This window comes from Rhinolophus ferrumequinum, chromosome 4 (assembly GCF_004115265.2).
Source record: "Rhinolophus ferrumequinum isolate MPI-CBG mRhiFer1 chromosome 4, mRhiFer1_v1.p, whole genome shotgun sequence".
Lineage (NCBI taxonomy): Eukaryota > Metazoa > Chordata > Mammalia > Chiroptera > Rhinolophidae > Rhinolophus > Rhinolophus ferrumequinum.
The window spans coordinates 99,358,135-99,384,563 of record NC_046287.1 but is presented as its reverse complement, the minus strand read 5'-3'; the positions used below and the strand labels follow the sequence as shown (position 1 = coordinate 99,384,563).

At 39.3% G+C, this 26,429-nt stretch overlaps 1 long non-coding RNA gene across 2 annotated transcripts; it reads left to right on the top strand.

The window, feature by feature from the left end:
- The first annotated feature begins 352 nt into the window (after positions 1-352).
- Positions 353-26,429, top strand: LOC117021497 (uncharacterized). Of its 2 annotated transcripts, none has more exons than XR_004422872.1 (4): positions 353-718; positions 1,628-1,654; positions 21,288-21,444; positions 23,030-26,429. It is a non-coding gene; the product is annotated as an uncharacterized LOC117021497 (long non-coding RNA). The 2 variants fall into 2 exon arrangements; XR_004422873.1 differs by having other exon boundaries at positions 660-883.

Here is a 26,429-nt window from a genome sequence, read left to right as displayed (position 1 = left end):
GACGAGTCTGTCCTTCCGAGAGGACCCAAGATAGCGGGGCAGAGACACAGTTAAGACGAATTCCTGTCCCGACTGACCCGAGTCACCACACCCCGATGATTCGGCCTCGTTTTTCTCGAGCCTGGCCCCTGCAGGGCCGTGGAATAAGAATCTGGTTCACAGCCACAGCCCAGGCCCGGAGCACGCCACTCCTAGTCTGAATGGCCATAACCCCACCACCTAAGCCACTGGGTCCCAGACAGTCTACACATTCCCGTTAGAGCCCCAGTGCATGGTCTTAGCGGCCAAAGGGTTAGAACCCAAGGCCGTGCAACGAGAGCTGCGGAGAGCCACGCGCATGGCCTACCTGGAAGATGGCGGTCCCGGCCGAAAAGGAGGAGGTGGGGCCGCGGCGCGCGCCTTACAAGGGCCTGCGGGCTGCCCGCGGCAGTGCCTGAAAGAAACGCCAACCGAAAGCGTCTCTCCTGGGGTGAGGGAATGTACCTGAGAACAAGGAGAGCCTGTCAGAATATTTTCCTTTCTTACGAAAAATAGGCGATGGACCAATATAAGCTGATACTTGGATTTTGCCAGACAGCCCGGAAAAGGGCTTTCAAAAGCGACAACAAAACGCTTACGTCCTGAGCGTGCGGACGTCCGCCCCTGCGTTAGAGGTTACGCCGGAAGCGAGCGTGTGTCTGCGTCTCTGGGCACCAAGGAGTGGTTTGTCCTGCAGCGTGTGAGTGTTTTACGGTGCTCGTAGCTGCTGGTTGGTTGGTGGTAGAAATGACTACATGGCCACAAAATTCAAACTACAGTTAGGGCAAGAATATTATCAAATTTGTATGTCTTTCAAAAGCCCTCCCCACCCCCAAATGCGGCAGAACATACTACGCAACTGCTGGTAGGTGCCTAAATGTTGCAACCACTTAGGAAAGCAGTTGGGCAAAATCTAGTGAAACTGAAAATGTTCAAATATTAAATCCCAGCGTTCCGTCCAAAGTATATATTTTATAGAAACTGATATATAGACAATGATGGCACTGTGAGTAGCATCAAACAGTTGGAAATATCCATCAATAGGAGAGTAAACACGTTATGGGATATCTAGGATGGAATATTACATGCCAGTAAGTTAAGACTGAACCTAGAAAGAGGACGAGGCAAAAGAGGATGGTGTAGAATATATGCACTTATGACAATTTATGTGCATACAATTTTAAAACATTATATATTGTTTAGGTATATATGCATATGTAGTGCAAGTAGTCAAGAAATACAAGGGGATAAAAATCAAATTTAGAAAAGTGGTAATGTCTGATAGGGAACTATAAAAGAGTATACATATAAGAAAGGCTTTAACTGTTGATAATTTTAAAGCTGGATATTGAATATACAGAGGTCATTGTGTTATAATATTTAATACGTATTAATAGAATTTTTTTAAGAGTAGCTTTAGATTTATTTGTTAAAATTTGAGAAAGTAGTACAGAGGTATCATACTTGACACCTAATCTTTTATTAACCTGTTAAAATTAGTATGATATATTTGTAAAAATTAATGAGCCAGTATTGTATATTATTGCTAACTAAAGTTCGATGTTCATTCAGATTTCCTTAACTTTATAGTATCCTTTTTCTGTTCCAGGATCCCATCCAGGATACCACATTTCAGGTATTTATCATGTCTCCTTATGCTGTGGCAGTTTCTCAAACTTTCCATGCTTTTGATGACATTGACAGTTTTGAGGAGTACTGGTCAGGTATTTTGTAGAATGCCATAATAAGGAATTTGTATGATGGTTTTCTCATAACTGTATGTATTATTTTTTAAGTTTATTTTTTGATTACAGTTGACATGCAATAATATATTAGTTTCCGGTGTACAACATAGTGGTTAGACATTTATATGCCTTACGAAATGAGCACCACAAGTCTAGTGTCCATCTGACACCATATATAGTTATTACAGTATTATTGACTATTTTCCTTAAACGCTGTACTTTACATCCCCGTGACTATTTTTATAACTGGCAATTTGCACGTCTTAGTCCCTTCACCTTTTTCATCCATCTCTCTTAAACCCCCCTACCATCTGGCAACCATCAGTTTATTCTCCGTATCTATGAGTTTATTTCTGCTCTATTTCTTCATTTGTTTTTTTAGTTTCCACATATAAGTGATGTCGTATATTTGTCTTTGTCTGTCTGACTTATTTCATTTAGCATAATACTCTCTAGGTCTATCCATGTTGCAAATGGCAACATTTCATTCTTTTTTATAACTGAGTAATATTTCATTGTATATATGTTTTGCCTCTTTATCCATTTGTCTGTTGATAGACACTTATGTTGCTTCCATATCTTAGTTATTGTAAATAACACTGCAATGAACATAAGGGTGCATATATCTTTTTGAATTAATGTTTTGGATTTCTTTGGTAAATACCTAGGAGTGGAATTGCTAGGTCATATGGTAGTTCCATTTTTAATTTTTTGAGGAACCTCTATAGTATTTAACATAGTGGCTGCACCAATTTGTTATCTCACCAACAATGCACAAGGGTTCCCTTTTCTCCACATCCTCACCAACACTTCACTTGTTTGTTGATTTATTGATGATAGCCTTTCTGACTGGTGTGAGGTAGTATCTCATTGTGGTTTTAATTTGCATTTCCCTGATGTTGAGCATCTTGTCATATGTCTGTTGGCCATCTGTATGTCCTTTTTGGAGAAATGCTTATTCAGGTCCTCTGCTCATTTTTAAATTGGATTGTTTGTTCTTTTGATATTGAGTTGTATGAGTTCTTTATATATTTTGGATGTTAATCCCTTAGCAGATACATCTTGCAGATAACCTCTCCTATTCAGTAGGTTGCTTTGTTTTGTTGATGGTTTCCTTTGTGGTGCAAAAGTTTTTTGGTTTAATGTAGTCCCATTTCTTTATTTTGCTTTTGTTGTCTTTGCCCTAGGAGACGTATCCAAAAAAACATTGCTGAGACCAATGTCAGAGTTTATTGCCCTTTTTTTTTCCTAGGAGTTTTATAGTTTCAGGTCTTACATTTAAGTCTCTAACCAATTTTGAGTTTATTTTTGTATATGGTGTACGAAAGTAATTTAGTTTCATTTATTTGCATGCATCTGTTCAGTTTTCCCAATACCATTTACTGGAGAGACTGTCTTTGTATATTCTTGACTCCTTTGTCATAGTTAATTGACCAGATAAGCATGGATTTATTTCTGGGATCTATTCTGTTTATTGATCTACGAGGTCTGGCAATTAAGTTCGCAAACTTGCCACCATGCACTTATATTGGCAGCAGTGTACAAACAGCTCAGTAAAGTTTCATAATCTTGGTATATCAGTGTCTCACAGCTGTGTTCGTGTCAGTATGTGGTCGTGTCTTGCTGAATGTCATTCATTATTGTTGAGTGTTTTTGTGTGCCGTCGCAAGAGTGTCTGAGCTTGAATTAGAGCAACGAACAAACATTCAGTTTCTTGTTAAACTTGGCAAGAGTGGAAGTGAAATCAGGGACATGTTAGTCCAAGTTTATGGGGATAATGCCATGAAGAAAACCGCAGTGTACAAATGGATGAAATGTTTTTCTGAGGGGAGAGAATACGTCACTGATGAAGAGAGGTCAGCACGGCAAGTAACCAGCAGAACTGATAAACATAGCAAAATTCGTCAAATTGTCCGTCAAAATTGTTGACTAACTGTGAGAAGCATAACAGACCAAGTGAACATCGATAGAGAAACAGTTAGGAAAATCTTAACTGAGAATTTTGACATGAGAAAGGTGTGTGTAAAAATGGTCCTGAAGGAGCTCACCAATGAACAAAAGCAAAGGAGAGTCAAAGTTTGCCAAGAGCTTTTGGAGAGGCAAGATAGTGTTTTGGGCCGTGTTATCACTGGTGATGATGAAACATGGGTGTACCAGTGCAACCCTGAAACACAGTGTCAAAGTGCACAATGGAAGTCAGCCAGTTCTCCACGACCAAAAATGTTCCGTCAGTCCAAATCAAGAGTCAGAACGATGTTGCTCACCTTTTTTGATATCAGAGGGATTATTCATGATGAATTTGTACCAACAGGACAAACAGTTAACCAAGTTTACTATTTGGGAGTGCTGAAGAGACTGCATGAAAAAGTTAGATGAAAACGACCTGAACTTTTCGCTAACAATTCATAGCTCTTGCGTCACGACAATGCACCAGCTCACGTGGCACTGTCTGTGAGGGAGTTTTTAGCCAGTAAACAAATAACTGTATTGGAAAAACCTCCCTACTCACCTGATCTGGCCCCCAGTGACTTCTTTCTTTACCCAAAGATAAAGAATATTGAAAGGAAGACATTTTGATGACATTCAGGACATCAAGCGTAATACGACGACCATTCTGATGGCCATTCCAGAAAAAGAGTTCCAAAATTGCTTTGAATGGTGGACTAGGCACTGGCGTCAGTGCGTAGCTTCCCAAGGGCCGTACTTTAAAGGTGACCATAGTGATATTCTTCAATGAGGTATGTAGTAATTTTTCTAGGATGAGTTCGCAAACTTAATTGTCAGACCCCATATGTGTCTGTTTTTAAGTTAGTACCATGCTGTTTTGATTACTATAGGCTTGTAGTATAGTTTAATATCAGGTATCATGATAACCTCCGTCTTTGTTCTTTGTCAATATTGCTTCGGCTATGTGGGGTATTTTTGTGGTTCCATATACATTTTAGGATTATTCTAGTTCTGTGAAAAATGCCATTGGTATTGTGATAGAGATTGCATTGAATCTGTAGATTGTTTTGGGTAGTATGGTCATTTTAACAGTGTTACACCTAGTCAATGAGCACGGTATATCCTTCCATTTATTTGTGTCCTCTTCAATTTCTTTCTTCAGTGTCTTATAGTTTTCTGAGTACAGATCTTGTACTTCTTTGGTTGAATTTATTCCTAGTTATTTTTTTCTTTTTGATTCAATTTAAATAGGATTGTTTTCTTAATTTCTCTTTCTGATAGTTTATTTAGTGGTGTATAAAAATGCAACAAACTTCTGAATATTAATTTTGTATTCTGCTACTTTACTGAATTCATTTATTAGCTCTAATAGTTTTTTTGGTGGAATCTTTAGTGTTTTCTCTATATAGTATCATGTCACCTGCAAATAATGACAGTTTGACTTCTTCCTTTCCAGTTTGGATGCCTTTTATTTCTTTTTCTTATCTGATTGATATCACTAGGACTTCCAGTACTATGTTGAATAAAAATTGTGAAAGTAGACATCCTTGTCTTGTTCCTTAAAGAAAGAGCTGAAAGTTTTTACCATCGGGTATGATGTTAGCTGTGGGTTTGTCAGATATGGCTTTTATTATTTTCAGGTATGTTGCCTTCATCCCCACTTTGCTGAGAGGTTTCTGTTATAAATGAATGTGGGGTTTTTGTCAAATGCTTCTGCATCTATTGATATAATTATGATTTTTATTTTGTTTATGTGGTGTGTCATTTTAATTGATTTGTGGATATTGAACCAACCTTGCATCCAGGAATAAATCCGACTTGATCATGGTGAATGATCTTTTTAATGTATTGCAGAATTCAGTTTGCTAATCTTTTGTTGAGGATTTTTACAACTATGTTCATCAGGGATACTGGGCTATAATTTTCTTTTTTTTGTAGTATCCTTGTCTGGTTTTGTTATCAGGATAATGCTGGCTTCGTGACATGAGTTAGGGAACCTTCCCTCCTCTTCATTTTCTTGGAACAGTTTGTGAAGGATAGGTATTAATTCTTCTTTGATTGTTTGGTAGAATTCACCTGTGAAGCCATCTGGTCCAGGATTTTTGTTTGTTGGGAGTTTTTTGATTACTGATTCTATTTCGCTGGCAGTTATTGGTCTGTTCAGATTTTCTGTTTCTTCCTGATTCATTCTTAGAAGATAGCATGTTTCTAGGAATTTATCCATTTGTTCCAGGTTGTCCAATTTGTGGGCATATAATTGTTCATAGCATTTTCTTACAGTCCTTTGTATCTGTGGTATCTGTTGTCACTTCTCTCATTTTTTGTTTTATTTATTTGTGTCTTCTCTCTTTGTTTTCTTGATGAGTCTGGCTAAAGATTTATCTTTTCAAAGAACCAGGTCTTGGTTTCATTGATCTTTTGTTTTTTTAGTCTCCGTTTCATTTATTTGCACTCTGAGCTTTATTATTTCCTTCTTTCTACTCATTTTGGGCTTTCTTCTTTTTCTAGTTCCTTTAGGTGTAAGGTTAGATTGTTTATGTATGATTTTTCTTTTTTCTTGAGGTAAGCCTCTATTGCTTTGAATTTCCCTCTTAGAACTGCTTTGGCTGTGTCTAACACATTTGGGCTCATTGTGTTTTCATTTTCACTTGTCTTAAGGTATCTCTTGATTTCCTCTTTGATCTCATTGTTAACCTGTTCATTATTTAGTAACATGTTATTTAGCCTCCATGTCTTTGTGTGTTATTCAGTTTTCTTTTTGTAATTGATTTCTAGTTTCATACCATTGTGATCAGCGAGCATGCGTGATAGGATTTCAGTCTTCTTAAAGTTTTTGAGACTTGATTTGTAGCCTAACATGTGGTCTATTCTGGAAAATGTTCCATATGCATTTGGAAAGAATGTATATTCTGCTGCTTTTACTTTTTTATTTTTTTATTAGTTTCAGGTGTACAAAACAATGTAATAGTTAGACATTTATACCCCTCACAAAGTGATAACCCTCCTCCCCAATCTCTATCCCTCTGACATTGCACACAACTGTTAACATTTCCACTGTCTATTCTTTATGCTGTACTCTGCTTCCTGTAATTATATACACATATATGTACACACATATACATACATATATATAAAATTACAGTTGACGTTCATTATTATTCAGGTTCAGGTTTGGGTGTACACTGCAGTGGTCAGGCAAATTCTGCTGCTTTTAAGTGAAATGCCCTAAAAATACCAACTTCATCTGTCCTAGTGTGTCGTTTAAGGTTACTGTTTCCTTGTTGATTTTCTATTTGGATGATCTATCCATTGATGTCAATGGGGTAGAAAGTCCTCTACAATTACTGTATTACTGTCTGTCTCTCCCGTTATATCCATCAGTATTTGCTGTATATATTTAGGTGCTTCAACGTTGGGTGTATAAATGTTTACAAGAGTTATATCCTCTTGTTGGATTGATCCCTTTATCATTATGAAAAATCCTCCTTTGTCTCTTATTACAGCCCTTGTTTTAAAGTCTGTTTCGTCTGATATAAGTATTACTATCCCAGGTTTTTTGTTTGTTTGTTTGTTTGTTTTCATTTCCATTTGCATGAAATAATCTTTTTCCGTACCTTTCAGTCTGTGTGTCTTTCGATCTGAAGTGGATTCCTTGTAGGCAGCATATGTACAGGTCTTGTTTTTTATCCATTGAGCCACCCTGTGTCTTTTGGTTGGAGCATTTAGTCCATTCACATTTGAAGTAATTATTGATAGGTATGTACTTATTGCCATTTTATTAATTGCTTTGTCATTGTTTTTGTAGTTCTCTGTTCCTTATTCTCTTGCTCTCTTCTCTTGTTTATTAACAACTTCCCATGGTGTTGTGTTTGGATTCCTTTCTGTCTATTTCTTGTATATCTCTTATAGATGTTTGGCTTGTGGTTACCTTGTGGTTCATATATACCAAGCTACGTTAATAGTAGTCTATTTTAAATTGATGGTCACTTAAGTTTGAACACATTGTAAAGTCACTACAATTTTTATTCCACGTTTATGTTTTTGTCAGTATGTTTTGTTTCTTTTGTGTATGTGTCTCCTGTATTTTATTGTAATTACACATGATCTTCCTACTTTTTGTCTTTTAACCTTTGTACTAGCTTTATAATTGGATGATCCAGTGCTATTACTGTTTGCTTTTGTGAGTGAGATTTGTTTCTTTCCTATATTTTCTTATTTTTGATCTTTTCCACTTAAAGAAGTTCCATTATCATTTCTGTAATACTGGTTTAAAGGAGATAAACTCCTTTTGGTTTTTCTTGTCTGGAAAACTGTATCTCAACTTTGATTCTAAATGGTAGCCTTACTGGGTAGAGGGATCTTGATTGTAGTTTTTTGCCTTTCATCCTTTTGGATTATTTGCCATTTTTTTTCTGGCCTGCAAAGTTTCTGTTGAAAAATTATCTGAGTATTTTTCCTCATACTTATGGGAGCTCCCTTGTATGTGAGTAACTACTTTTCTCTTGGTATTTTTTTTTTAAAGATTTTTATTGGGAAAGGGGAACAGGACTTTATTGGGGAACAGTGTGTACTTCCAGGACTTTTTCCCAAGTCAAGTTGTTGTCCTTTCAGTCTTAGTTGTGGAGGGCGCAGCTCAGCTCCAGGTCCAGTTGCCATTGCTAGTTGCAGGGGGCGCAGCCCACCATCCCTTGCGGGACTCAAGGAATCGAACTGACAACCTTGTGTTTGAGAGCCCGCACTCCAACCAACTGAGCCATCCCGGGAGGCAGCTGAGCTCAAGGTGCCCTGTTCAATCTTAGTTGCAGGGGGTGGAGCCCACCATCCCTTGCAGGACTCGAGGAGTTTGAACGGACAACCATATGGTTGAGAACCCACTGGCCCATGTGGGAATCGAACTGGCAGCCTTCAGAGTTAGGATCACGGAGCTCCAACGGCCTGAGCCACCGGGCCGGCCCCTCTCTTGCTGTTTTTAAGGTTTTCTCTTTGTCTTGAACTTTTGACATTTAATTATGATGTGTCTTGATGTTGGCCTCTTTGGGTTCGTCTTGTTTGGATCTTTCTGTGCTTCCTGGACTTGTATGTCTATTTCCTTTGCAAGGTTAGGGAAGTTTTCCACATTTATTTATTTATTCATTCGTTCATTCATTCATTCGATCATTCATTCATTAGTTTCAGGTGTATAAAACAATATACTGATTAGACATTTACACCCCTCACAAAGTGATAACCCTACCAAGTCTACTACCCATCTGACATCATACGTAGCTATTCCAATACCATTAACTATATTTCCTGTGCCGTACTTTACATCCCGTGACTACATACTGTATATGTATGTGTGTGTATATATATACATGTACATACACACACACACACACACACACACATATATTTAGTTGACATTAAATATTATTTTACATTAGTTTCAGGTGTATAGCACAGGGGTCATGCACTTATATATAATCAATCTATGAAGTGATCCCCCATCCCAAGTCCAGTACCCATTTGACACCCTACATAGTCTTTACAACATTATTGATTATATTTCCCATACTGTATTTCACATCCCCATGACTATTTTGTGACTACCAATTTGTACTTCCTAATCCCTTCACCTTTCTCACACATCCCTCAACCCCTCTCCCCCCCAATCATTATTTCTTCAAATAGGTTTTCATTATTTTTCTCTCTCTCCTTCTGGGAACCCTATGATGCGAATGCTTGCACGCTTGAAGTTGTCCCAGAGGTTCCTTAAACTATCCTCATTTTTAAAGAATTATTTTTTCTTTTTGCTGTTCAGATTAGGTGTTTTCTACTACCTAGTCTTCCAGATTGCTGGTTTGATCCTCTGCTTCATATAATCTGTTGATTTCCTCTAGAGTATGCTTCGTTTCAGGTGTTGTATTCTTCAGTTCTGATTGGATTTTTGTAAGTGTTCTCTGTCTCCTTCTTTATGTTTCCTATCTCTTTGTTGAAGTTCTCACTGAGTTCATCTATTCTTCTCCTCTGTTCACTGAGTATTTTCATAACCAGTGTTTTGAACTCTGTATCTGATAGATTGCTTGTTTACATTTTGTTGAGTTCTTGTTCTGCAGTTTTGTCCTGTTCTTTTCCTTTGGGACATGTTTCTTTGTCTCCTCATTTTGGCTGACTACCTTTGTTTGTTTTCATATGGTAGGTAGTTCTGCTGTGTCTTCCAATCTTGAAAGAGTGGCCTTATGTAGTAGATGTCCAGTGGGTCCCAGTGGCACAGCCTCCCTGGTCATCTGAGCCAGTTACTCCGGGAATGTCCCCTATTGTGTGGGCCCCCTTGTGATTGGGCCTTCATTGCTGCTGGAACTTCAGTTGGTGGTGTTGACCAGCATGCTGACTGGCTGTTAGGACTGGCCACGACTACAGTGGATGAGCTGTTGTGTGGAGCCGGTGCCAGCTGAGGCCACCCTTGAGATTTGTTGGTTGTGGAGCTGGTTGGGTGGGGCTGTGGTGTGGTCTGAAGCTGGCCACTAAGAGTGTTGGGTCTAGAGTCTCTTGAAGGGGTTCCAGTATAGGCCAAAGTGAGCTCCCACTTTTGCCAGGTTTGTGGCTGCTTGGTAGGAATTACAAATTTTCTGCAGTTGGTTGCTGCTTTTGCTGGGCTTGGAGGCACTTCAGAGAGGCTGCACTATGAACTGAGGCTGGCTGCCACTGGTGTCAGGCTTAGGACCCTTTAGTGGGCACTACGATGCAAGTGAGGCACGCTGCCTCTTGTGCTGGGCTTGTGGTCATTTTGTTGGAGCTTCATTACAAGCAAAGATTGTAGCCACTTATTCCAGGCTTGGGGCCACCTGAGGGGAGTTAACAGTGCAAATTGAGATTGGTCACTGCTTGTGCAGGGCTTGGGGCCGCTTGGCAGGAGCTACAATCCACACTGAGGCCAGGTACTCCTTGTTTGTAGTTTATGGACCTTTGAGAGAGTCTATAGCGACAGCTAAGGGAAGCTGCCACTTGTGTAGTATTTGCTGACCTTTGAGAAAATCTGCAGTGCAATCCTAGGGCAGCCACTACTAATGTGAGGTTTGCAGTCCTTTGAGTGAGTCTGCAGCATGAGCTGAGGCAGGCCGCTTGTGTAGAGCAGCCACTGGAAGAAGTTCTTCCTGGGCGATCGAATTGGGTGGGACAGAGTTTCAGGGAATCACCAGGGTGGGGCGAATGGTGTTAGCTAGGTTAATTGAGAGTACAGATTTGGTGCCTGCTTGTGCCTGGCCAGCTGGGGGGGAAGAATGCTTAACAAAGGGACATTGGCGCCTGCCAGCACTTCTGTCCCCATGGAGAGTTGTCCTGACCCCTGCCCCTCCAACCCTTGCCCTGAAGTTAGTCATTTTAGTTCTTCCCCATATATCCCTACATTTTTCAAGCTGCTGCTCCTGTGCTGGAGCCTAGAGTTAATGAGTTTGTGAACAAGCAAGTCCATGCACGGGCCCTTTAAGAGCAGTGCTTTAGTCTCTTGCAGCCCTTTGTCTTTCTCAGATGCAATCCCTGCTGGTTTTCATAGCCAGATGTTATGGGGACTCCTCTTCCTGGCACTGGTGCCCCTGGCTGGGGAGGCCAGTGTGGGGCTGGGACCCCTCACTCCTCAGGGGGTACTTCCATCCATGAGCTATCCTGATTCTTAATCACCATACCATGGCAGTGGGACAGGCCATTTCTCATCTCCATGCCTCCTACCAGTCTCCATGTAGCTTTTTCTTTGTATCCTTAGTTATAGGAGTTCTGTTCAGCTTCTCAAAGTGGTTGTTTTATAATTTAGTTGTAATTTTGATGTGATTGTGGGAGAACACGAACACAGTTTACTTACTCTGAAATTTTGACTGGAAGTCTCCCTGTATGTATTATTTTTATAATGGATTTTCTAAAAATCAGCTAAGCAACAAAATCCTTAACTTGTTTGAATTTAAATAATGTTCTCTTATTGGTTTTGAAATTTGCATTTCTTTGACTTACTCCCCTAATGCATCTGGGACTTGTAGTTTCCAGAAACTGGGTAGGATCCAAAATTTTGAATTTGTACATGCTTTGACCATAGTCTCTAGCCCTTAAGTTTACTTGCTCAAGAACTTGAGGAAGAATAAGGATTCAGTCTTCACCAATTCCTTTAATACGTTGACTTTTCCACCTTCACTGTACCCATCAGCCCCCTTTAACTTCTGTGTTCTTCTTTATCCAACTTAATTTTCAGTAGTTCATCATTACAATCACACCCTTTCAACTACCTGGAGTCATTCTTCCTTTCATGTCACTATTTGGATAAATTCAACCTCTGCCTTCTCTGTGAGTGTCCTCACAGCTGAGCATTGTGGAAGATCTTCCAAACAGGCCAACTGGTGTGACTGTAAACCAGTCATCTGTGGGCTTTATTTTTTCACATACAGTGTTTTTTAAATTAAAATATGTTACATAAAAATCAAGATTTCTGCTTCTTTTGAAAAATCGGAAGATTTAGCAGCATAGGGCTGACAGACCTGGTGGTAGCAATCCAGTGGCTACCTCCTTCAGATTGGACATGGATTCTTTTTTGTTTTTTTAATTTTTATTGGGGAATGCTGGGGAATAGTGTGTTTTTCCAGGACCCATCAGTCAATTTAGTTGTGGAGGGCGCAGTTCAGCTCCAGGTCCAGGCGTCATTTTCAATCTTAGTTGCAGGGGGCACAGCCCACCATCCCATGTGGGAATCAAACTGGCAAACTTGTTGTTAAGAGCTCATGTTCTAACCATCTGAGCCATCTGGCCTCCCCACTGGCAGCTCAGAAGCAGCTCCTTATTGTCAATCTAGTTGTGGAGGGTGCAGCTCACTGGCCCATGTGGTAATCGAACCGGCAACCCTGTCGTTAAGAGCTCGCACTCTAACCAACCGAGCCATCCGGCCGCCTTGGGCATGCATTCTTGAGTGTCATGTCCATTCAGCCTGCTTGTCATTTACCTGCCTTGCCCCATAGGCATTTGAGTTTTAGCCTCTGCCAAAAGTTTGTGATCAACAGTTCTCAAATGTGTACTCAGTAGTGCTAGCATCCCCACAGCAATTCCAGAGTTAGTTTGCTTACTTATTCTCTATAAAAGCTATTTCGCATTTTTTTCTTCGATTATCAAATCTCCAATCCCTTCTGTCCTCCTTTCTTTCAGCTGATGACTGCCTAATTTTTATAAGTGTGCAAACATGTTCTGTTCTTTCCATCTAAAGCCTACCACCTTCTCCTTCTCAGCCCTAATTGACGTCATTTTCCCTTTTATCTGCTGCACCCTATTTTCTTCCATCAAGCTTTTTTTAAAAAAAATATGAAATTACTGTTTTTGTACATCAAAAGCCATCAGATTTTAGCAGTGTGGTTTTACTGAATATGAGGTTGGACAATTAAGTTCGCAAACTCATCCTAGAAAAAGTGCTACATACCTCATTGCTGAATATCACTACGGTCACCTTCGAAGTACTTCCCTTGGGAAGCTATGTGCTGATGCCAGCACCTAGTCCACCCTTCAAAGCAGTTTTGGAATTTTTTTCTGGAATGGCCATCAGAGCTGTCGTCGTATTACTTGTGTCCTGAATGTCATCAAAATGTCTTCCTTTCAATATTCTCTTTGGGTAAAGAAAGAAGTCATTGGGGGCCAGATCAGGTGAGTAGGAAGGGTGTTCCAAAACGGTTATTTGTTTACTGGCTAAAAACTCCCTCAGAGACAGTGCTGTGTGAGCTGGTGCATTGTAGTGATGCAAGAGCCATGCATTGTTGGTGAACAGTTCAGGTCGTTTTCGTTTAACTTTTTCTCGCAGCCTTTTCAGCACTTCCAAAAGGTAAACTTGGTTAATTGTTTGTCCAGTTGATACAAATTCATAATGAATAATTCCTCTGATATCAAAAAACATTGTTGCAATGTTGTGACCTGCACAACACAAGCCGTGGGAAGGCGAGGGAGGCGGCGAGGGTTAAACTGTAATAAAGAGACAGAGACTCATACACAGTTAAATCACAGAGGACCAAGGGACTCGCAGCCTCAAGAGACTGGGGCCCCGAATCGGGTCACTGACAGTATTTATTGATTACAAACAATGAACATCACATGATTAGAGGCAGGGTCTGTGAAATCTTACACCATTTTAGAAAAATGATTTCAATACCCAATTATTTGTCCCAAAGCAGCCGAAGCATATCGTCCCAAGATGACTAAGGTGCGGTATGCACCACCCTGGGGGAGAGAGTCTCTCGGGGTGAAACTGTCCCATGAGCTGAGCAGAAAGAGCTCGATCTTATTGCTCTAATGGGCCTCTCTCACAATAAGGTGAGAGGGAGCAGCAGCGGCAAGCCGCAGCTTCCCACAAGCACAAGAGGAAGGAGGGGCAAGGCTCCCTCCTGTTATTTCTTATAACAGCTCACTGGGGTCCCAACGGGGTCCCGTCTGGCTTGAGTTGTCCCTCCCGCGAGGAATCTTACTCATCGTTGACCACAGACCCTTCTCTTGAAGACCAGATGGAGAGACTCAGGATATTATAAACTCCATCCCAGAGAGGCCCAGCCCCACAGATTCTTCTTTCCTTAGGGAAAGGTTGGGGGGGACAAACGGCTAGGCTGCTGTGTGACCACATTACAACAAGTTCACGAACTTATTTGTTAGACCCCGTACATGGAAACTTATCTCTTCCTTATCCCCAGTTCTGTTAGTTTAATCTGATTTCTGCCCCAATCATGCCACTAAAACTGCTCTTGTCAGTGATCAACTGCTTTCGTGTTGCCCAAACCAAAAGATATTCCCTGTTCTTGTCTTTCTTAATCTCTTGGAAGCTTTGGACTGTTGGCTACTCCTTGCTCCTTGAAACACGATCCTTTTTGAACACTCCACAGGCTATTTTGCTGGTTTTCCCTTCTCTTCCTGGCCGCTAACTAATGCACTTCCTCAGGACTTGGAATTCCAGTCATGTGCTGCCTGAGGAATGGGGCACATTTTGACAGATATGTCGTTAAATGATTTCATCGTTGTGGGAGTATCACAGAGTGCACTTACACAGATCTAGATGGTAGAGCCCACCACCATAACTGTATGTGCTGTACTTTTATACCATGGGCAGCGCAGTTAGGTCTGTTTACACCAGCATCACCACAGGCACATGAGTAATGCATTATGCTATGACGTTATGACAGCTATGACATCACGAGGCAGCAGGAAATTTCAGCTCCATTATAATCTGTGGGACTGCTGTTATATATGCAGTCCATCTTTGCCCAAAACGTCTTATGTGGTGCATGCCTGTGCTTCCCCTGCTCTTCTCTTTCTGTGCTCTCTTCCTAGGCAATTCCATTTAAACCCATAATTTTAAATTTCATCTCTATCCTGCCTACTACCAGATTTATTTAATTGAGGCCTTTCCTTAAAACTCCTATTCAGTCTGACATCTATTCTTGGATACCATCTAGCATCTCAAAGGTAACATGTCCAACATAAAACATTTGATTTCGGGGCCGCCCGGATAGCTCAGGTGGTTGGAGCGTCGTGCTCCTAACACTGAGGCCGCCAGTACGATTGCCACATGGGCCAGTGAGCTGCGCCCTCTACAGCTAAGATTGTGACCAGTGGGGCTGCCGTGGGCTGCTGAGTGCTGCAGCGGGTGCCGTATACTGTGAGGGGCCGAGACTGACGACTAGCGACCAGCTGCCTCAGCCGTGGGGAGCGTAAGGCTCAGAATACCAGCATGGGCCAGGGAGCTGTGTCCTACACAACTAGACTGAGCAACAACGGCTTGAACCAGAGTGGGGCTGGGGGGAGCCGGAAGAAGGGGGAAAACATAAATAAATAAAACGTTTGATTTCCACTCCTGAGCCTGGTTTTGCTCCAGTATTTCTCATGTCAGTAAATGGCATAAGCCAAAGCCCTTGGTTTCATCTTTACATTTTCCCTTCCTTCCTCTGTATCCAATCCATTGGCAAATTTTGTCCACATTCCGCTTGCAAAATATATCTCCAGATGGCCTGCCTCTGTCCATCTGTACCATTACTACTGTAATCTGTCACCTGGACTGGTAATGGCCCCATTAAGGTCAATTTTTTCTCTTTTACCTCTGCTTTATCCACTTTTTACAGAGTAGTCAGAGTGCTCTTTTAAAACCGTAAACCTGATTATATCAGGTCCTAGCTCAAAGCCCTGGGAAGGCTTCCTATCGCTGTTCAATGAAACCTAGCTCCTTACTTTTCTTTACAAGGTCCTGCATAAACCAGTTTGTTTTTTTCCAGGTTCACTTGGTTCCTCCCTCACTCAGTTCCTTGTAGCTCCCTCTGTAGTCTTTAGTTCCAGTACCAAGCTCTTTACAGCCTTGGGGGCTTTATGCATGCTGTTCCCTTTGCCTTCCAAATGGATCATCCTTTCTCAATCGTGCTTCCTAAATATGGATAGTATTGCTGTGTACATCCAAATAACTAGGATTTAGTAAGATGTTTCAATTATAGAGCAAACCAAATGACTGTGATCAAAATATTTACAATTACTTGTATTTTAGTTAACTTTTAAAAAATCCGTCATAGGAAAAATTGAATTCTGAGTCAATTTTTCTGTTTTTTAGCATATTCTGTTGTTTACCTCACTCATCAGTTGATCCAGGCTAAGTGTAACCAAAATGATATACTGTTATCCTAAGAAAAGCATAATTAAGAAAATAAAAATAATAGTACACTTATATAAATTCCAAAATTAAATGTGTTCTTGCTGTGGCCCGCCATTTTAAACTTTGTACATCATTCTTGACTTAATGTAAATTAAACCCCGGTTTGGGGTGTGTGTGTGTGTGTGTGTGTGTGTGTGTGTATGTGGAGAGAGAGAGAGAATGAGAATCACTGTAACAGCCCCTCCCCTAACTTCTCTTCCCTTCTATAAAACAGCTTTTTCCTCTTTGTTTCACCTTCTTCTTGTATGTGGCTCAGCATGGCTACATGCACAGGATTGCATTCACTTCTTTTTCCCAGATAAGTACTTTTTGCTGAAGGAATACCTGCCATTTTTCTGTTTGCAGTCGACAATGTCTAACTTCATAAAAAATTCCCAAATAGTTTTCCAAAGTGAACCTCTATTTTATTTATTTAGCATTTTCCCCTGAAGAGAGTAAGGCATTTATTTTTACTACAGGCTTTTAAAATAGATTCGCATCACTAGTTCCGTCATACAGATCTGAAAACCAAAGTGGTTTCCCGAGTCTCTGATGGTCACTTTGTTTCCACTTCGAGATCAGTAATGTAAAGAGAATAAGAAAAACTTTGAAATGTAGAAAGAAATGTGAAGTAAATGTAGAAAGTAGTAAAACTAAAAATTCATTTAATATTTATCACTGGTGTCTAGATTAAATCAGGTACTGCACTGAGTGATGAGACTATAAAAATGAGTGACACATGATTCGTGCTCTCCAGGTCCCCACAGAGTTTGGTGGAAGAGAAAGGTGAGTACAGTGTTCTAAAGTCACTGAGTACGAGCAGCATGAGAGTTCCCTGGGTGACGAGGGCACTGCAAGTAGATTAGAGCAGGGGGGTGGGGGAGAGAAGAACCAACGCACAGAGGACGGTCACAGAGGAGTTGAACTCAATGAAAAAGTCACACTTTGACCAGAGAACAAGTAGGAAGGGTATTGCAGGCAGAAAGTATTTTAGCTTCGGTAAAGGCATAGTGATGTGTAACAGCTTTAAAAACTCAGAGAAGTGAGAGTCATCCCGTAGCTTTAGAGAATAAGGTCAACAAATGAACAGGAATGTGACTTACCAAAGTGAAGCAAATTTATAATTTTGCACCAGGCTTGAGTAAAATACTAAATGAAACCCGTAATATTTGGGCATTAAGCTAAAGTCACATCTTTATTTCCATTTGTGTGTTTTTCTCCCATGAAGGGATTTTAACAAAGAATATTTGTTGTTTTATTTTGGCCTTTAGATACTGGCCATTTCACTCCAGCAGGACAAATTTTCCAAGCCAGGAGGAAACATGAATCTGTCTTCTGCGTGTGAGGCTCTAGCTGGGAACTCCATTTGGTTTGTACTTTGTCTTTGGAGATTGGCAGGAGAACAATTTTAAATAAAAACTGATTAGGAGTTTCTAGTGTAGAAAGTATATAATGAGAATTCTTGTCTCCAGGAAATGTCACTGTAATGCTATCTAAAGTGAGAGGGTAGAAATATATGAATAATTGAAAAACATATGGTGAAGAATAATTACATAAAATAATATTTTTTCATCAAAATTTTCATTTGAGACCTTGAAAAGTAGAAAAAAAATAAACAAGAAAAGATCTATTTCTTTATGAGCAAGGCAAAGATTGCACTCTTCCAGAATTTGATTCTCTACCTGAAAACAATGAGGCATAATAAACAGACTGGTGATCATGTGATTGGACATTCAAATTGAATCTCAACCCCCTAACCCTTCACTGTCTGCATCCTGATTTTTCTTTTCCCGAGTTCTGCTTTTTGCTCTACCTACTAAAATATCTTCAACTGCCATAGACTTGAAGGTCAGTGCAACATGTGGAAGAACCTGGTCAAGTATCGGAAGTGCTCAGACGGGAATAGTATTTTTTTTTTTATTTTTTTTTAAGATTTTATTGGGGAAGGGGAACAGGACCTCATTGGGAAATAATGTGTACTTCCAGGACTTTTTCCAGGTCAAGTTGTTGTCCTTTCAATCTTAGCTGTGGAGGGTGCCGCTCAGCTCCAGGTCTAGTTGCTGTAGTCAGTTGCAGGGGACACAGCCCACCATCCCTTGCGGGAGTCGAACTGACAACCTTGTGGTTGAGAGGACGCGCTCCAACCAACTGAGCCATCCGGGAGCTGAGCCAGACGGGGATAGTATTGAAGTGAGAGTTGGGGAAGCCATTGTAGTGATTTGTGGAGGCCTAATTATGTTGAGACAGTAAAGCACAATTTGGAAATGTGCAAACAGGTACAATGTAGAGTTCTGTGGTCTGTAAGGAAGCATGTAAGTAGACTATTGGACTTGTAATAAATTCAAGGAGACCCGTTGGTCAGTTGAGGTCAGTAGTTTTCCTAGGTAACGCCATCACTTGGAGCTGTCCACATCTCTTTTTGGCAAACTTTTTGTATTTGCAAGAAGAAAGAAAGAGGTTTACCTTCGATTCCACACACTTCATAATGATTTAAATGAGGCCTGACAAATTTCATGTCTGTTGTTAGCATTGATGGATGGATTGATTGATTGTGGCTACCTGCACGTGGATTAAGTAGTTTCTTAGGCCAATTCCAGGCTGACTGAAAATTAAATAAAGAGTATTATTGCCTGGTGGGCACTCACTGGCGGGAAAAGACCTCTACATGCCATATTTTTGTCACCTCTGATTGAGATAACCGGTTGTAAGAAAAGTGATTTCACTGACAGAGGCAAAGGTACAGAAACAGGCTAGGAGACAGCATGGGGGTTATGGCTTATCCTGGGGGTGGGTACTCCCCAAGAGGGGTCCCCAAATCAAAGCTAGCTGTACTGTACTGGTGGCAGCATGCCGTCTCTCCTGCTTTCCTTCACAGCTTCTCTTCTCAGAGTCTGGGTGCTCTCAAAGTCTGCTTTGAGAACCTGTGGGTATCTTGAGACCTTTGCAAGGGATGTGTGAGGTCAAAACTATTTTTATAGTAATGCCAAGACATTATTTGCCTTTTTCCCTGTGTGGACATTTCTCTGATGGTACAAAAGCAGTAATGGGAAAAACAACCTCGTGCCTTGTGGTCACACAACAGCCTAGCCGTTTGACCCCCCACACCTTTCCTTACAAAAAGAAGAGTCTGTGGGGCTGTGTTTCTCTGGGACTGAGTTTGTTATACCTTGTGTCTCTCTGGTCTTCAAAAGAAGGGTTTGCAGTCAAAGACGAGTAAGATTCCCCACGGGGGGAACAACTCAAGCCAGACGGAACCCCATTCAAACCCCTGATGAGCTGTCTTGGAAGATTTGGGAAGGAGCCTTGCCTGCCCTTCCCCCATGCTTGAGAAAAGCTGCTGCTGACTCTTGCTGCTCCCTCTCACCTAATTGTGAGAGAAGTCTTTAGAGTGATAAGATCAAGCTCTTTCTGCTCAGCTCTTGGCATTGTTTTACCTTGAGAGACTCTCTCCCCCAGGGAGGTGCATACAGCACCTTAGTCATCATGGAACTATATGCTTCCGCTGTTTTGGGACAAATAATTTTGGTTTGAAGTCATTTTTTGGTGTAGTAGATGAGTTTCACAGACCGTGTCTTAAACAATGTAACTTCCTAGTGTGTAATCAATAAATACCGTCAGTCAGCCCGATTCGGGGCGCCAGTCTTTTGAGGCTGCGAGACCCTTGGCCCTCTGAGATTTAACTGTATTGAGTCTTTGCTTCTTTCTCATAGCTAAACCCAAAGCCGCCTCTTCTCGACTCCCCACAGCCTGTGTTGCGCTGGACGCCACAGTGCCTTACCATGAGTCAAGGCAGTGGCAACAGACCGTACTCACAGTTATAAAACAGCCAGTTCACTTACAGATATTCTAGATGAGGGCAGTAGAAGTCATTAATTTTACTGAGTGTACATCTTTTAAATTGATTGTGTGTGACAAATGGACACTTGTGCTACATAATCAGTATGATGGTTGTTTGGAGGAAAAGCATCTATTCTGTTGTTTGAGGTGAAAGCTGGACTTTTTCCCATTGAACACTATTACTTGAAAGAACAACAGACATCAAATTGTGGTTATTCAGTGTTGAGTATTTGGCAGAGATTTTCTGAAAAATAAATTAAACCAGACTACTGTTACTTCAAGAAGAACAACTGGTAATGTTTGTTGCCAATGAAAATTTGAGCTTTTAAGTAAAAATTAGATTTTTGGAAAACTTGTATCCACCATTATGAGCTTGACAGCTTCCTACAGTTTACATATTTTTTTGATGAGATCATTGGTGATACGAACCAGTGTTTTATATTGTATAATTAAATGTGTCAACATTTGGATTATCTGTGTGAGTGAATCATATTTTCAAATGACCAACACATAATGTTACAAAATAAGGAATAGGAAAAGATCATTTGAAGTGTAAGATAGACCAATAAGTTTTAATGTAACAATATGAAAACTTCACTGATAGCCTTTCAGATTTCACACTGCAACTATTTTTAAAAATCTGCCACTGGTTGAGTGTTGTTCTAGTATCAAATAAGAATAGCTACAATTACCTGAAAAAAGTTATTAAAATACTTTTATAACTCATTTGCATGTGCCTGGGTTTTCTTTATGTACTTCAACCAAATAGCCTTTGGCAGTGGATTCAATGCAGAAGCAGATGTGAGTGTCCTGCTGTCTTTAATTGAGCTAGACCTTAAGGACATTGCAAAAATGTAAAACAATGCCACACTTCTCACTGTGTTGTTTTTTTGGGGTGGGAGGGGGCGGGAAATATAGTTATTATAAAAAGATGCTATTTATGTTAACATAGTGGGGGTTTTATTATTTTTATATAAATTAATGAATGTTTCTAAAATTTCTTCATTTACATTTTTAACATATAAATAAGGATAGATAAAACCCACATAAACAAAAGTTCTGAGCAATCTCCAATAATTTTTCAGAAGTAAAGGGGTCTGAGACCAAAAAGTTTAAGAGCACTGTCCTCGTCTCCTACTTCTGCTGAGTGTGCTTTGACTCCCAGAGGAGAGCCGGGGACGTCACTGCAAGTTCCTGAAGTAATCTCCATTTGTAGCAAACTTGGACTACTCTGCAGTTTGGGTGAGTCCCATGTCAAAATATGCATGTTTCCATAGTGATCTTGCTTCTGCAAAGTTATTCAGGAACGTGGACACGTGGGGTTATTTCCATTTTGCTTTGTGAATTCTGGACAAGTCTCAACACAACTCTGCTGAATTGCTTTGAACTTGAAGGTTTTCAGTTTTTAATTTATCCTGTAATTAGGCTGATTTTGCTTCAGTGTTATTCTATCATGTCCTTAGATTTCTGGTGAAGCTCCTTAGGAGTCAGGTCAAATTTTGTGGGACAGATAGGGAACTAGCTCTTGGTTATGCTTGTTAAAAATGTATCTTGGAGACGCTTTAAAAATAAACCCACCAAAGTTTTCTCAGAATAGTCTTTCTGGTTGTCAAATGAAATAGGTGAGCAATTAGGCTTAATGTGCTATGAGTAGATTCAAAATTTTCTGCTGACTGGCACCGTGTCCTGTCTGCCTCTGAGTCTCATTCAGGACTTGGCTGTACTCTGATGAAATAAGAAGAATCTGTGGTTGAAATATTCTAACTACAGTACTTGCTGACAAAAGACTAAAACCTTTTTAGCCATTAGAAAAATTACTCTGGCTACCATTTCATATATGCCAGGAATTGTTAAAATAGACTTTTTTTTTGGAAAACTGACAATAACTTTAACCATCATAATGAACCACAATGACATCAATATATTCCTGCAAAATAATTGATACAAAATGCTTTTAAAAGTTTCAGCACTGGGATTTGTAGCTGAAGCATAAAATGTTATGTGAAGAACCTTTGTCAGACTACTGCTAATTTGCACTAAGCTTTCAAATTGTATAGATGCAATTCCACTGCCAACTGTTTTCTTCAAACTAGTTTTTAAACATCTGTGGTGCTTAAAACTTGGTTTCTGTAGTATTTGAAAGCTGATTTGTGTGCATGAAATTGGTAAAGTTCAGTTTAAAACATTTACTAGAATTCTTAATTTTAGTTGATCTCAGAGAAGATACTTGAAACTGAAGAGTAAACTGGATAGGGAGCTTCTAGGGCTAGTGGTCTGATTACTTTTGCACAGTGCATTTCAGAAAATTATAATGTAAGCTTCTTAAAGGTAATGACTTTGTCACTACAGATATACTACTTTATATCCAGTGCTTACCATATAGTAAATGCTCAGAAAATAATTGGAAACAGAGATGGGAAAGATGGAAATGGAAGGGAGCTATGAGCTGGCCCAATTGGATCAGTGTTAATTTGAGTACTTTTAGTAGAATTTTAAAAAAAGTGGTTGTTCACAGTTGCAGAATCTTTGGTAACAGAACGAGTCTGTATTTAGGGTCCACTTGAGATTGACAGTGAATCCAAGTTAATCTGCTGCCCTGCTGACTGTTTTCCTTAAACAATGCTCAGAGCACTCATTCATTCATAGAACATATGTTTATTGAACACCTATTACGTAACAGGCATTGATCTAGTGCTGGAGGTACAGGGGAATAAATAAAACAGACAGAAATCCCTGTGCTCTTGAAGTTTACATTTTAGTGGGAAATGACAGATAATAAATAATATACTATGTGCATTATTATGTTACAATTTATACATTATGACAGATGGAGACCAGTGCTATGGAGAAGAAAAATGAAGCAGGAAAGGGAATGAGAAGACATTACAATTTAAAATAGAGTGACCAGAGAAGACCTCACTGAGAAGGATATTTGAAGATCTGAAGGAAGTCATGCACATACCTGAGAGAAGAGCATTTCAAGCAAACAGAACAGCAAGTGCCAAGACCCTGTGGATAAAGAGTGCCTGACATGTTTAAGCAGCCTTGGGGGTGGGGTGTTGGCAATGGCTGGATCGAAGAGGAAAAAGGAGGAGATAGTGTGGGATGCAGTAAGAGCTAATGGGGGACTCATCTGTTGGACCTTCAGGCATTGTATGGACTTTGGTTTGTATTCTGAGCGCGGTGGGGTGGCATCAGAGGATTTTAAAGAGTGACATAATCTGACTTATTTTTATAAAAGATTACTCTGAGGTTAGTTTTACAATTAAACAAGCTAATTGAAGGGAGAAGTAGAAAATTCAAAAATAATGGTTGGAGACTTCCATACCCCATCTCTATAGTGGATAGAACAACCAGACAGAAAGTTAGCAAGAATAGAGAACACTCAAACAATGCTATCAACCAGCTAGACTAACTGACATCCATAGAACATTCAAACAACAATAACAGAATAGAAAGCTTCTTAAGTGCTTATGGAATATTCTCTAGGATGGAACATATCCAGGCCATAAAACAAGTCTCAAAAACTTTAAAATAATTGAATTGATTCAGAGTATGTTGTCACACCACAATGGAAACATAAGGAAAATTTTGGAAATCACAACCTTGTGGAAATTACAGGGAACACTGTAAGTTACCAATGGACCAAAGAAGAAATCATAATTGAAATTAGAAAATACTTTGAGATGAATGAATATAAAACATATCAAAATTCATGGGATGCAGTGAAGCAGAGCTTACAGGGAAATTTATTGTGTAAATTTTTGTATTGAGGTATAATTGACATTATATTAGTTTCAGGTGTACAACGTGATTCGATATTTGTATATGTGAAATGATAGACCACAATAAGTCTCTTTAATGTCTGTCACCATACATAGTTATGAAATATTTTTCTTGTGATGACAACTTTTAAGATGTGCTCTGTTAGCAGCTTTCAAATATGCAATGCAATATAATTAACTGTAGTCACCATGATGTACATTACATCTCCACGATTTGTTTTATAACTGGAATTTTGTACCTTTTCACCCTTTTTACCCATTTTGCTCACCCACCACCCCCTGTAAATCTTATATTAGGAAAAATATCTCAAATAAGTAACTTAAGTTTAGAATGTAAAAAAGAAACAAAACCCAAAGCATAGTAAAGAATAGAGAGGAAACAAATTCAATAGAAAACAGAAAAACAACAGAGGAAATAAATGAAAACAAGTTGGTGTTTTGAAAAGATCAACAAAATTAACAAATTTTCGCTACACTGACCAAGAAAAAAAAAGTGAAAACTCAAATTATTAAAACCAGGAATGAAAGAGGGGCATCACTACTGACTACAGAAATTACAAGGATTATAAAGGAACACCATAAACAACTGTATGTCAACAAATTAGACAACTTACATTAAATGGACAAATTGGTAGAAAGACTCCTGAAACTGACTCAAAAAATAGAAAATGTGAATAGACTCATTACAAGTAAAGTGATTGAATCAATCATTTAAAATTTTCCCACAAAGTCTAGGCCCAGAGGATTTCACTGAAGAATTCTACTTAACATTTAATAAAAAATTAATTACAAATCCTTCACAAACTTTCCCAGAAGACAGAAGAAGAGAGAAAACTTTCCAACTGATTCTATGAGGTAGTAGCACCTGATTCCAAGACCAAAGATATTATGGGAAAACTACAAACCAATATTCTCCATTCATACAGATGCAAAGAAACAAACAAAAAAAGTCTTTAAAATACTAGCAAACTGAATCCAACAACATATACAAAGGATTATACATCTTGACCAAATGAAATTTATCGCAAGAATTCAAGGCTAGTTTGACATCTGAAGATAAATTACTGTAACATATGAATAATATAAAGGGCAAAAACCACATGATTACAATAGACACAGAAAAGCATTTGAAAAACCCAGTACCTATTGGTGATACAAACTTTCAACAAACTAGGACTGGAAAGGAACTTCCTCTACATGATAAAGAGCATCTGTGAAAATTCTACAGCTAACATCATACTATTAATAAATAGCAAAAGACTAAAAGATTTTCCCTTAAAATCAGAAACAAGACAAGATGTCCACTCTCCCCACTTCTATTCAATGGAGGTTCTAGCTTGAGTGTTTAGGCAAGGAAACAAAGGCATCCAGCTTGGAAAGAAGGAAGCAAAACTATCTGTATTTCCAGGTGACACACAATCTTGTAGATAGGAAATCCTGAGGAACCCACTATAATCTACAAGAAATAATACACTAGTTCAACCAAATTACAGGATACAAAATCAATATACAAAAACCAATTGTATTTCTATGCACTGCAATTAATAGTCCAAAAATAACATTAAGAAAGCCATTCTGTTCACAATAGCATAAAAGAGAATGACATACTTTGGAATAAATGTTGCAAAAGTGTAAGACTTCTATATTTAAATTATAAATTATTGCTGAAAGAAATTAAAGAAGACCTAAATTAATGGAACAACATCCTATTTTCATAGATTAAAAGACAGTATTTTTAGATAGCAAAAACAAACAAACCAAAACCAAAAACCCCTCAAACCACATGGTCTGGATATTCAATGCAAAACCTATTAAAATCTCTGGGTTTTTTGGGGGGAGGGACAAGGGCAGAAATTGACAAGCTAAAATTTTTATGGAAACGCAAATGACCCAGAATAGGCCCAACAATCTTGAAAAAGAAGAGTCAAGTTTAAGGACCTACACTTTCTGATTTCAGAATTTAATACAAAGCTGCAATAATCAAGACAGTGTAGTACTGTCATAAAGATAGACTATAGATCAAAGGAATAGAATTAAATCCACAAAACCTTACATTTATGGTCAGTTGATTTTTGGCAAAGGCACCAAGAAAACCCAATGGAGAAAAAGGAGTCTTTAAAAATGGTTCTGGAACTCTGGGTGGTGAACACACAGTGTGATATATAGATGATGTATTACAGAATTGTACACTTGAAACCTGTGTCACTTCACTAACTATTGTTACCCCAATAAACTTTAAAAAAAACAGTTCTGGGACAGTTGGACATGCACACATGCAAAATAATATAATACTACTACTAATAATAATAATAATTTAGACCCCAACCTCACACCACACCCTAAAATTCACTCAAAATGGATCACAGATCTGAGTGTAACAGCTAAAACTGTAAACTTTAGGACAAAACATGGACTTTGTGACTTTGGGTTAGGCAATGAAAT